This window comes from Myxine glutinosa, chromosome 4 (genome assembly GCF_964187855.1).
Source record: "Myxine glutinosa chromosome 4, kmMyxGlut1.1, whole genome shotgun sequence".
Classification (NCBI taxonomy): Eukaryota; Metazoa; Chordata; class Myxini; order Myxiniformes; family Myxinidae; genus Myxine; species Myxine glutinosa.
This window is the reverse complement of record NC_136264.1, coordinates 102502540-102513127: the sequence shown is the minus strand read 5'-3', so window position 1 is coordinate 102513127 and position 10588 is coordinate 102502540.

The window sequence follows — 10588 nt, the reverse complement described above, 5'->3', positions numbered from 1 at the left end:
GGGAAACGCCCGGGCCGGCGCTCAATAGTGGTGATGTGCGCCGGCCGTTCGAGCAGCCTGCTGTTCATAACGGACACCTTATCCGGGCGCCGTTACCTGTGCGACACGGGAGCGCAGGTGAGTGTCGTTCCCGCCGGTACGTCAGACAAGCACGCCGCGGGCGGTGGCCCCGCGCTGCTTGCCGCGAACGGGACGCCCATCCGTACGTACGGAAAACGCTGCCTCTCTCTGCGGTTCGGAGGGCAGGTTTTCCGATGGACGTTCGTCACCGCCGACGTGCCCATGGCACTGCTTGGCGCGGACTTCCTGTGCGCTAATGGGCTCCTGGTCGACGTAAAGCGCAGACGTCTTGTCCAGGCCGAGAGGTTCAGCTCGCTCGCTTGTGCGCTGCCCAGCTCGTCGAGCAGCTCAACGAGCGGCTCGCCGGGCGGCTTGCCAAGCGGCTTGCCGAACGGTTCGGTTCCGGCCACGTTGATCTGTTCGCTTCCGGCAGCGGACGAATTCAACCGCCTCCTCGCCGGCTTCCCGGCCCTCACGCGGCCCACCATCTCGGCGGGGGCCGTCAAGCACGGGGTGGCCCATCACATCCCCACCGTCGGGCCACCGGTCTACGCCCGGGCACGCCGCCTCGAGCCGACGAAGCTGGCGGTGGCAAAAGCCGTGTTCGCTACCCTGGAGCGACTCGGCATCGTTCGGCGCTCGGAGAGTGCTTGGGCGTCGCCGCTGCACATCGTGCCGAAGCCCGGCGGGGGATGGCGACCGTGCGGGGACTATCGCCGTCTCAATGACGCCACCACTCCCGACCGCTACCCCATCCCCCACATTCAGGACTTTTCCGCCCGTTTGGCGGGCATGTCCTTCTTCTCGAAGGTGGACCTCATACGTGGCTACCATCAGGTCCCCGTCAGGCGGGAGGACGTCCCAAAGACGGCGGTCATCACGCCATTCGGACTCTTCGAGTTCCTGCGGATGCCCTTCGGTCTGAAGAATGCGGCTCAGGCGTTCCAGCAACTGATGGACAGCGTCCTGCGCGACTTGGATTTTGTCTACGTCTACCTGGACGATATCCTCGTCGCCAGCGCGTCCCGCGAAAAGCACCTACGCCACCTCCGCACGCTCTTCGAACGCCTGGGCCAGCATGGCCTGATTGTGAACCCCGCAAAGTGCCGGTTCGGCATCGCCGTAATCGATTTTCTGGGGCACCGTGTCACCAGGCACGGAGCCGTCCCCCTGCCGGCCAAGGTGGAGGCGGTGAAGGGGTTTCCGCGCCCCCGCACGATCAGAAGGCTGCAGAAGTTCCTGGGCATGGTGAACTTTTACCATCGGTTCCTGCCCCGTATCGCCCAGCTCCTGCGCCCCCTGCACGAAGCTCTCCGAGGTAAGCCGGGCAAAGGCGACGTGACCTGGACCGAGCAGATGGACACGGCGTTCACGGGCGCGAAGCTCGCCTTGGCTAGCGCCACCATGCTCGCGCACCCGGCGCCCGATGCACCGATCGCCCTCACCACCGACGCCTCGGAATACGCGGTGGGCGCGGTGCACGAGCAATGGGTGCGTGGAGCTTGGCGACCGCTGGTGTTCTTTAGCTGGCAGCTTCGCCCGCCCGAACGCCGTTACAGTACCTTCGACCGCGAGTTGCTCGGGCTTCACTTGGCGGTCAAGCACTTCCGCCATCTGCTCGAGGGCCGTGCGTTCACGGCCTTCGTCGACCACAAGCCGCTGATCTTAGCGATGGGCAAGGTCACCGAGCCGTGGTCGGCCCGGCAGCGGCGTCACCTCTCGGCTGTGTCCGAGTACACGACGGACATCCGGCACGTCGCGGGGAAGGACAACCCGGTGGCGGATTGCCTTTCCCGGGCCGTCGCCCACGCAGTCCACCTCGGCATCGACTATGCCCGGATGGCAGCGGACCAGGCCGCTGACCCCGACGTCAAGGCCTTGCGGACCGCCGTCACGGGCCTCCGCGTCACCGAGGTGCCGTTCGACGGCGCGGGCGCGGCCCTCTTGTGCGACGTCTCCCTCGGGCGGCCACGCCCCATCGTGCCCGCGGGCTGGCAGCGCCAGGTGTTTGACGCCATCCACGGCCTGTCCCACCCGGGCGCGAGGGCCTCCCAAAGGTTGATCGCCAACAAGTTCGTCTGGCATGGCCTCCGGAAGGCCGTCCGTGGCTGGGCCAGGACGTGCCTCGCGTGCCAGCGCGCCAAGGTGCACCGGCACACCCAGGCCCCGTGCACGGTGCCGGAACGCCGGTTTGACCACGTCCACGTGGACCTGGTGGGACCTCTGCCCCCCTCGCGGGGTTTCACCCACGTCCTCACCATGGTGGACCGCACCACCCGGTGGCCGTGCCCTTGGCATCGACGATGGCGGCGGACGTCACGCAGGCTTTCATCGCCACCTGGGTCGCCCGGTTCGGCGCCCCCTCAGACATCTCGCCCGACCGCGGCCCCCAGTTCACCTCGGAGCTCTGGGGGGGGTGGTCGCGCAGGGGCTCGGGGTCCGGCTGCACCGAACCACGGCCTACCACCCCCAGGCTAACGGCCTGTGTGAGCGATTTCACCGCTCATTGAAGGCCGCGCTCCGGGCCACCCTCCGTGACGGCGGCTGGGTCGACAGTCTCCCCTGGGTCCTGCTGGGCCTCCGGACGGCGCCCAAGGAGGACCTGCGCACATCCGCGGCGGAGTTGGTCTTCGGGCAACCGCTGCGGGTGCCGGGCGAGTTCCTCCCCGACTCCACGGCACCATGGTCCGCGGCACAGCAGCGCTCCGCTCTGCAAGAGACCGCCCAGAGGTTCGCCCCGGTGCCAACGGCATGCCACGGACACCCACCAACGCACGTCGCCCCGGAGCTTCGCACGGCGGAGTACGTCTTCGTCCGCCACGATGCCCACCGGACACCACTGCGGCCCCGGTACGACGGGCCTTTCCGCGTGCTGGAGACCGGGGCAAAGCACTTCACCCTGGACATCGGCGGTACTCCTGACCGCGTTTCTGTAGATCGCCTCAAGCCGGCCCACCTCGACGTGGACCATCCACCGCCAGTGGCCCGACCCCCGCGTCGGGGCCGCCCCCCTGCGGGCGGACCCCCGGCACCGACCAGCCCCGCCGCCATGCTGCCCCCCCGGTCCTGCACCCATCCCAGGGGCAGCCAGGGGCATCCCACCTGGCATCCCTGCACCCCGGACGCCGCCGATCGCCAGGGGGCGCTTCGGCCGGGTCATCCGTTTGCCCCGCAAACTGGCCCTCCAGGTGCGCGGGAATTCCGGGGGGGCGCGTGTGGCGGACACGAAAGCCCACTGGCGTGGTGACATCATTCCGTGCACCAAGTGGGCGGCGGCCACGCCCCGGGGGTAGGCGTGGCCTGAGGATATACACGGGGCGCGCAGCCCAGAGCGCGCTAGCCGCTAGTGTTACAGTGAGCTCCTCAAATAAAGACGCTTATAAGTTACCGCTTGTCCGTTTCCTCCTTGCTCACAAGCAGCGCGCGTAACGCCGCGCTTTATTATGATGATGATGACCAAGGGGATGAATTCCCGGGTTTGACCGATCGCGTTTTTTCGCTGTATTTTGCTTTTGCATTGGTCTGGAGAACTGAAAAGTGATCCCTTCCTCGACAATCAGCTGAACAGACCAGGTCGGTCTCATATGTAGCCAAAGTGAGTTTTAAAAGAAGATAATCCAACTATAGTTTTGCATGCAGCAGATGGGAGCGACATTTTTTTCCGTGCCATCCCGACATAGAGAGTACTGAAGTACTCTCTGATTATCCACATCACTGACATTTTTGTACATTCAACACTGGTCAAAAAAAGGCTTGGCGTCAGGAACGGCATCCGGCTATAAAACATTGTATTGAAGGAGCTGCGCTCCAACGCGAGTCGAAAGAATTGACGCGACCAAAGACGGAATTCGTCCGAGTTGCTTTATTAAAACAAAACAGCTCAGGTATTCTGACAAGCCCGTTTATCGGGCAGCAATATATATACACATTTATGCCGGGGCGTTTGCCCGGGAAAACCGAGACCGGGCATGCCCGGGTGTCAAGGGCGAGTCCTGGAAAGGCGAGTCTGGACATGCCCGGGCGTCCTGGACGCGGCCTGGCAAGTCGAGGCTGGGCGTGCCCGAGCGCTCTGGGCGAGCCCTGGAAAGGCGAGTCTGGGCCCGTCCGGACGAGCCCGGCATGGCGATCGCGCCCTGGCCGCGTCCTGGCAGGTGCAAGGCGATTGTGTCCATTCAGCGGGAACCGCTACAGTATTTTGTATTTTTCCTTTTGGTCGAACTTCTTCCTGAATCCGGCAGACAGCATCAGCCTATTATATCAGTAGAGAGTATTGTGAATTTCCAAAATAATAATATTTCTTCACAGCAAATTTTAAAAAGTCGGGAGCAATCCAGGAGCGGTCTCTTTCTTTATACATCGCCCAGGTAAACAGGGTCAATTTTTTTTATTGAATTGAAAAAATTTATACAATTTCCTGGACGATTGCAAATATTTTGAAGCAACGTTTGCTTCTCATTTTCTTTCCCAGGAGCATTTCCGTGTTTCAAGGTGGAACCGAGACAGACGAAGTCAGCTTTTCCTCTGTGCTGCAAAAAAACTCGGAAGAGGCAGGGAATAGGACCTCCTCGTAAAGAAAAATCTGCTTCGAAAATCTGGTACATCATCGAACATCACGAAAACCTGGTGCATCATCGAGCATCACGAAAACCTGGTACATCATCGAGCATCACGAAAACCTGGTGCATCATCGAACATCACGAAAATCTGGTGCATCATCGAGCATCACGAAAACCTGGTGCATCATCGAACATCACGAAAACCTGGTGCATCATCGAGCATCACGAAAATCTGGTACATCATCGAGCATCACGGAAATCTGGTACATCATCGAGCATCACGAAAACCTGGTGCATCATCGAGCATCACGAAAACCTGGTACATCATCGAGCATCACGAAAATCTGGTACATCATCGAACATCACGAAAATCTGGTACATCATCGAGCATCACGAAAACCTGGTACATCATCGAGCATCACGAAAACCTGGTACATCATCGAACATCACGAAAACCTGGTACATCATCGAGCATCACGAAAACCTGGTACATCATCGAGTATCACGAAAACCTGGTACATCATCGAGCATCACGAAAATCTGGTACATCATCGAGCATCACGAAAACCTGGTACATCATCGAGCATCACGAAAACCTGGTACATCATCGAGCATCACGAAAATCTGGAAAATAATCCTGAAAAACTGAGCGAGATTTCAAATCCAAAGCAATTTCGATGCGTGCTCTGCAGGAAGAAGTTGTCTTACAGTGTTACATGAAGAGTAACTCTGTAATGCATAAGCATCTGAAGCCATTCCATCCAAGGGAAGCTCGTGGTCATGGAATGGAAAGTCTTGCCAAACGTCACCGAGATCAATCGCCATCGTCGGCATGTCGGAAACAGCCATTCACAAGCGGGGTCACGCAACGCAAGCCGGCTCAATATTCAATTTTGATAAGATACCCACTCCTCCCCGAGTCTTTGGGAGTCTTAAGGGTCTTTATAGTCTTTAACGGTCTTAGGGGTCATTTGGGTCGTCGGGATGTTTTGGGTCTTTTGGATCTTTGGGGTATTTTGTGTCTTCAGGATCTTGAGGTGAGGTCTGTGGGGTCTTTTGGTCTTCAAAGGTTTTCAGGGTCCTTTGGGTCTTTTAGCTCTTCAGGTTATTTTGGGTCATCTGTGTCTTTTAAGTCTTTAAGGGTCTCCAGGGCTTTTAAGGGCCTGTCGGGGTCTTTGTGGTCTTAAAGGGTTTTCGAAAGTTTAAGCGGTCTCAGCAGTGTAAAGGAAGGGTAGAAAGGTCTATTCCAACAGTACATAATGAATAGTGTCGCGTGATTCCCCTCGGTGAAGACCGGGAAATCACGGATAGCAATGGAGCGTTCCTTCGAGGCATTGTTCAACAGCGGATTTATTATCTCCGCGCGAGAGGAATAGAGAAGAAGAAGAAGCTGAAGGCTTTTACCTGACGCGATCCTCGAGCAGTTTTCAAACCTACAAAAGGTAACTCAAAGGAAAACCGATTTACAATGTACAAAAATAACAGGTTTCTTTAACGGAACCCGAGAACAATGAAAACGCGACGCTCAAATTAATGTCCTAAATTGGGATCCCTCACACCAGACTTAAACACAGACACAGGACAGATAAATAGAAATAACAGGGTACGTGTGTGTGTGCTTAGCTTAACCACTCGTGTTCTCGTCGGGGATGGTGTCGGCCCTGTGTGCACAGTCAGGACGCGGCTCCATGCGCGCCAAAATGCCTTGGCGCCAAGAAGGCCTCGACTCGCCCTTGTTTGCTCGGCCCCGATGAAGGCCTCCTGCGCGAAGTGAACGAGCGTGCAGCCCGCTTGCTCCGCCGTGCAATGTCCTCATTAATTTGGCACGGAACGGCGATGCACCCAACATCTGTATCAGAAGGGAGAGAGGGACGAGGGTGAAGGAAGGCTTGAGGGCAAGAGGTCGGAGTAGAGGAATCTTAAGGGCAGTAGCGAACGAGGTCCAGGCACCAAGGGATCCAAAAACGAGAGGGCAAAATGCCGGCCAGCCGTGGTTTTTACATCCTGTCTCTTGACGTCATCGGTCCTCCCTTCCAATCAGTCCGTCGCCTCTCGACCTCTAGAATGTTCTTCCCACGTCAGTCCTTCACCAGTCACCACTGGCCAAGCGCTTCGTGCTCTCCTCCTCATACCATCGGTCGGTGACCAATCAGTCGCTTCTTTACACCAATCAGCGGGTCGCTCCTTGCTCCGCCCCTGGCCAATCACAAGTCCTTCCTTACTCTGGCCTTTCGTTGGTGTGATCTCCCCATCAAACCACCTCGACCAATCCGACGTGAGGTGGGCATGGCCTCAGCCTGCATGAGCAATGTTTTATCGCCATGTTGGCACAATGCAGGGGCGCTTCCTGCCTGCACTTCTGCTGAGTTTTATTGTGTGGAGAAATTAATTGGTATGTGTGGTGCTATTGGGCCTGCCGAGTGTCTATTGGTGTCGTGCCATAAGGGACAATGGATAAATCACAAGGGTCTCACACACAGGGGAATTAGCATAATCCCTGCGATAATTAGCACAAGGCCATCCTCGTATGACCATATATATACGAGCTTAAACCGACATCCGGGCTAAAGAGGTCTTCTACTTATTACAAGGGGTGGTTCTTCTTCACGACAGTCGGACCATGATACCTACACAGATCTACCTGATCTATATATCACTCTAGCCCTATATTCATAACAACAGACATATGCCATTAATAGACAGGATGCAACAGACGTTCAAACAGTACGTAATTAATAGATATTTAGTCACACGGCTTGATGGACTGCTTGTGTTTTTTTCGGTTTGTTCTATATTTTAAGAAGAAGACGTTTTGGTCACAATTATGTACCATATAAAATACAATGTCAGTATGTTTGTTTGTACAGATGTCTACCTCTTCAAAAGGGAAGGTTTTACAGGCCAATCTTTCAACACAAATGTGTGGTCACTATGGTCTATTTTGAGGATTCGGTATGCTATTTGCCAATTATTTGGAAATTAATTATTTTATTATTATTAGCCCCCGTTGGGCTTATGGATTTGGCCGTGTCCGTGCATCCGCAACCGTATCTCTGGATATGTATGGACCGATTTGGTCCTACTTGGCACAAAGACAAGGCATGACATATGCACATCATTTTGTTTCGTGATGCGATCAAAGATGGCCGGCTGGTGGCCATTCTCGTTGTAAAAAAACCCGATGTTGAACACGTCCTCAACCATTTCTTGGACATGTGTTTGCCAATCTTGTTGAAACTTAGCAAACAGATAAGGAATGATGGGTTACATAGGCACGTCATTTTGTTTCGAGATCAGATCCAAGATGGCCGTTTGGTGGCTTTTTTGTTACTTCAACCTATCCCCATCCATTTATCGGACATGCATGGACCCATTTTTTTCAAACTTGGCACAAACCAATGCATGAGTATAGATATGCAGAAGAGTTTTTGTCAGATGGCCGACTGGCAGCCTTTAACTCCGAACAGCAAAATTACTAAACCACGGCGGAGCCAGTGACATTTTATGTCCTTTCACCTCCTCCACCGAAGGTGGATATGTTTATATTTTCACCCATGTCTGTTTGTCTGTCAACAAGATATATTAAGATGTTGTGGACGGATTGGGACGAAATTTGGCAGATAGGAAGTGTATATGGCACGGACAAAATGATTAGATTTTGGTGAAGATGCGGATTCGGATCCGGCCACTAGAATTTTAAAGTGAATCTTCACCATTGCGAGACAGGGCCAAAAACGACATATAGTGTGATATTTATAAACGTTGTGGACGAGTTATGACTAAACTTGGTGGATGAGTTGGTTCGGTGACAAGAACATAGTTCACTATGTTAACAAATATAATTTCGTTCAAAATTTTGGGATTAGCAAACATGTACATTTTTGGAATCATCAGAGCATGGAGAATCCGAAAATCAATGTTGGCATTTGCACAGACACCTGCATGGCCGCCATTTTGGATTTTCAATATGGCCGCCATAAAATACATATTTTGCGCTATCTCGGCTTCTAGTCAACCTGGAAACTTAATTAAATATGCTAATCCTACGTTTTCTGGGTCAAGGAATCCAATAAAGGCCTGAAAATAGTGCTCATGATTATAGAAAAGCAACAAACAAAGGTAATTGTACTAGGTCTGCACCCTTCAGGAATATGCGTTTACAGATCTTCATCACTGTCCTGAGTGTCATTTTCGCAAAGGTGTCTAAGCAAATGCCAACATTAATTTTTGGAATCCTCATGCTCTGAATATTCCAAAAATGTATAGTTTTGCTAATCTCCGAAAAATATTGAACGAAAAAACATAGTGAACCTGACTAACAAGCCGCTTAGCTTATGTTTCAGGTCCGAATCTCGGCCCGACCTGGTCGTGGGATACAAAATGTAAAATGTTCAGCATGGCGGAGGTATGCTCTCTCACAAGTGCTGTTTTAGTTTCCACAGTTAACGACGAATCAACGAGCTTATTTAAAGATCGGTTCATTTGAATCATTGTAATAATAGTTCTCTCTTTCGGTCACTCGTTTCTCGGATCCTCATGACGTCATCGCACGAACCAGCATCGCCCTCTTCCTCTTCGACCTCCTCTGATGGGCGGAGCCTGCAAAGCTCGATGGAATAACCGAAACGGAGTACGAGTGGATTAACATCGGGAAGTCATGTGCACAACTCTACAAGCACCACGTGACCTCCTCCCCTTTTCGCTGCTTCGCAACAAAGCACGTGATTTGATCCCAGTAAAAATCATAAACCCCCATACCCATTAGGGTTCCTGTAATTCAGGTCGAATGTATTATTTATAATGTATTAAACAGCTGGTGTGTTTAATGTCCAATTCCATTGGAATCTCGGTTGGCAAGCCGGGTTTTTACGCATGGGACGCGGCTCTGACGCACAGAGGAAATGACGTCATTTCGCTTATCTGTCATCCTGTTTTCTTCACATGATAAATCCTATATTTCTCTCAAGATAAACAAAATATATACATCACAGCAGGATTGTTTAATACCAGGATATCAATGAAGATGCATAGCTGCAATGGAGGCGCCGAAAGATCGGACATTTCGATGGAATTTTCGATTTTCGCGAATCGTCGCCGCTCAATCGTAGATGCGATTGTCGTGGAAAAGAGCGTTTTTAAACTTCTTACGTTATCGCTTCTCGGCCTTTTGGCTAAGATCAAGTGGTCGAGGATGGAGGATCGTGGTGGTGCGATCAATGATGCAATAACGGTGGCAGCTGCGGACGAGTCGGTGTTGCCAGCTGGGATATCGGAGGCATTTAATGAGATGTTGGAGACTTTGAGTGGAGAGACCTCGGAGGTGGTGGAAGAGTTTTCTCAAGACTCTGCTCGGATGGTGGTGGTGGATACTCCCGACTTGCACGTGCCCCAAGATAATTCCGGTGCGGAGGCTGCGCAGGGTGAGAAGGCGAGGGCGTGGTCGGACCAAGTTGTGGTGGAGGATTGGGGGAGCATGGAAGTGGAGTCGGCGGCGGAGGGCTCCTCGGTTTTGGCGGATGGATTGGGAGCTTCCCAGCCGGAGCCGGCAGTGGCCGGTCCTTCGGGCCTTCATAGGGAATCGTGGCGGAGTTCTGCTGGATTTTGGGAAGGAGGTCGGGTGAAGGGAAAATTCCCAATCCCGTGTTCTGGGGAACCTGCGGTTGCGCCGCGGAGCGATGTACACATCGACGGGAGTCGCGGTGCGAATGCCGGGACCCGCCTTCGTGCGGATACGGAACGCCCGAGTCGTGGGGAAATTCCGGTGCCGAACCGGCAGGGAGCGGCGAGTGGAGCAGCCGTGCTTGGTGGAAGAACTCGGCGTCCGGCAGGGGCGGCGGCACAATGGTTTCAGCCTGCAAATGTTCCCAGGAAGAACGCGGACCGCTTTACCATTAAAGAAGACTTGGATTTTGATATGGACCAACTTCGGTTTTGCAAGTTGGTGTTGATCCAAGAGTTGGGATTCTCAGCAA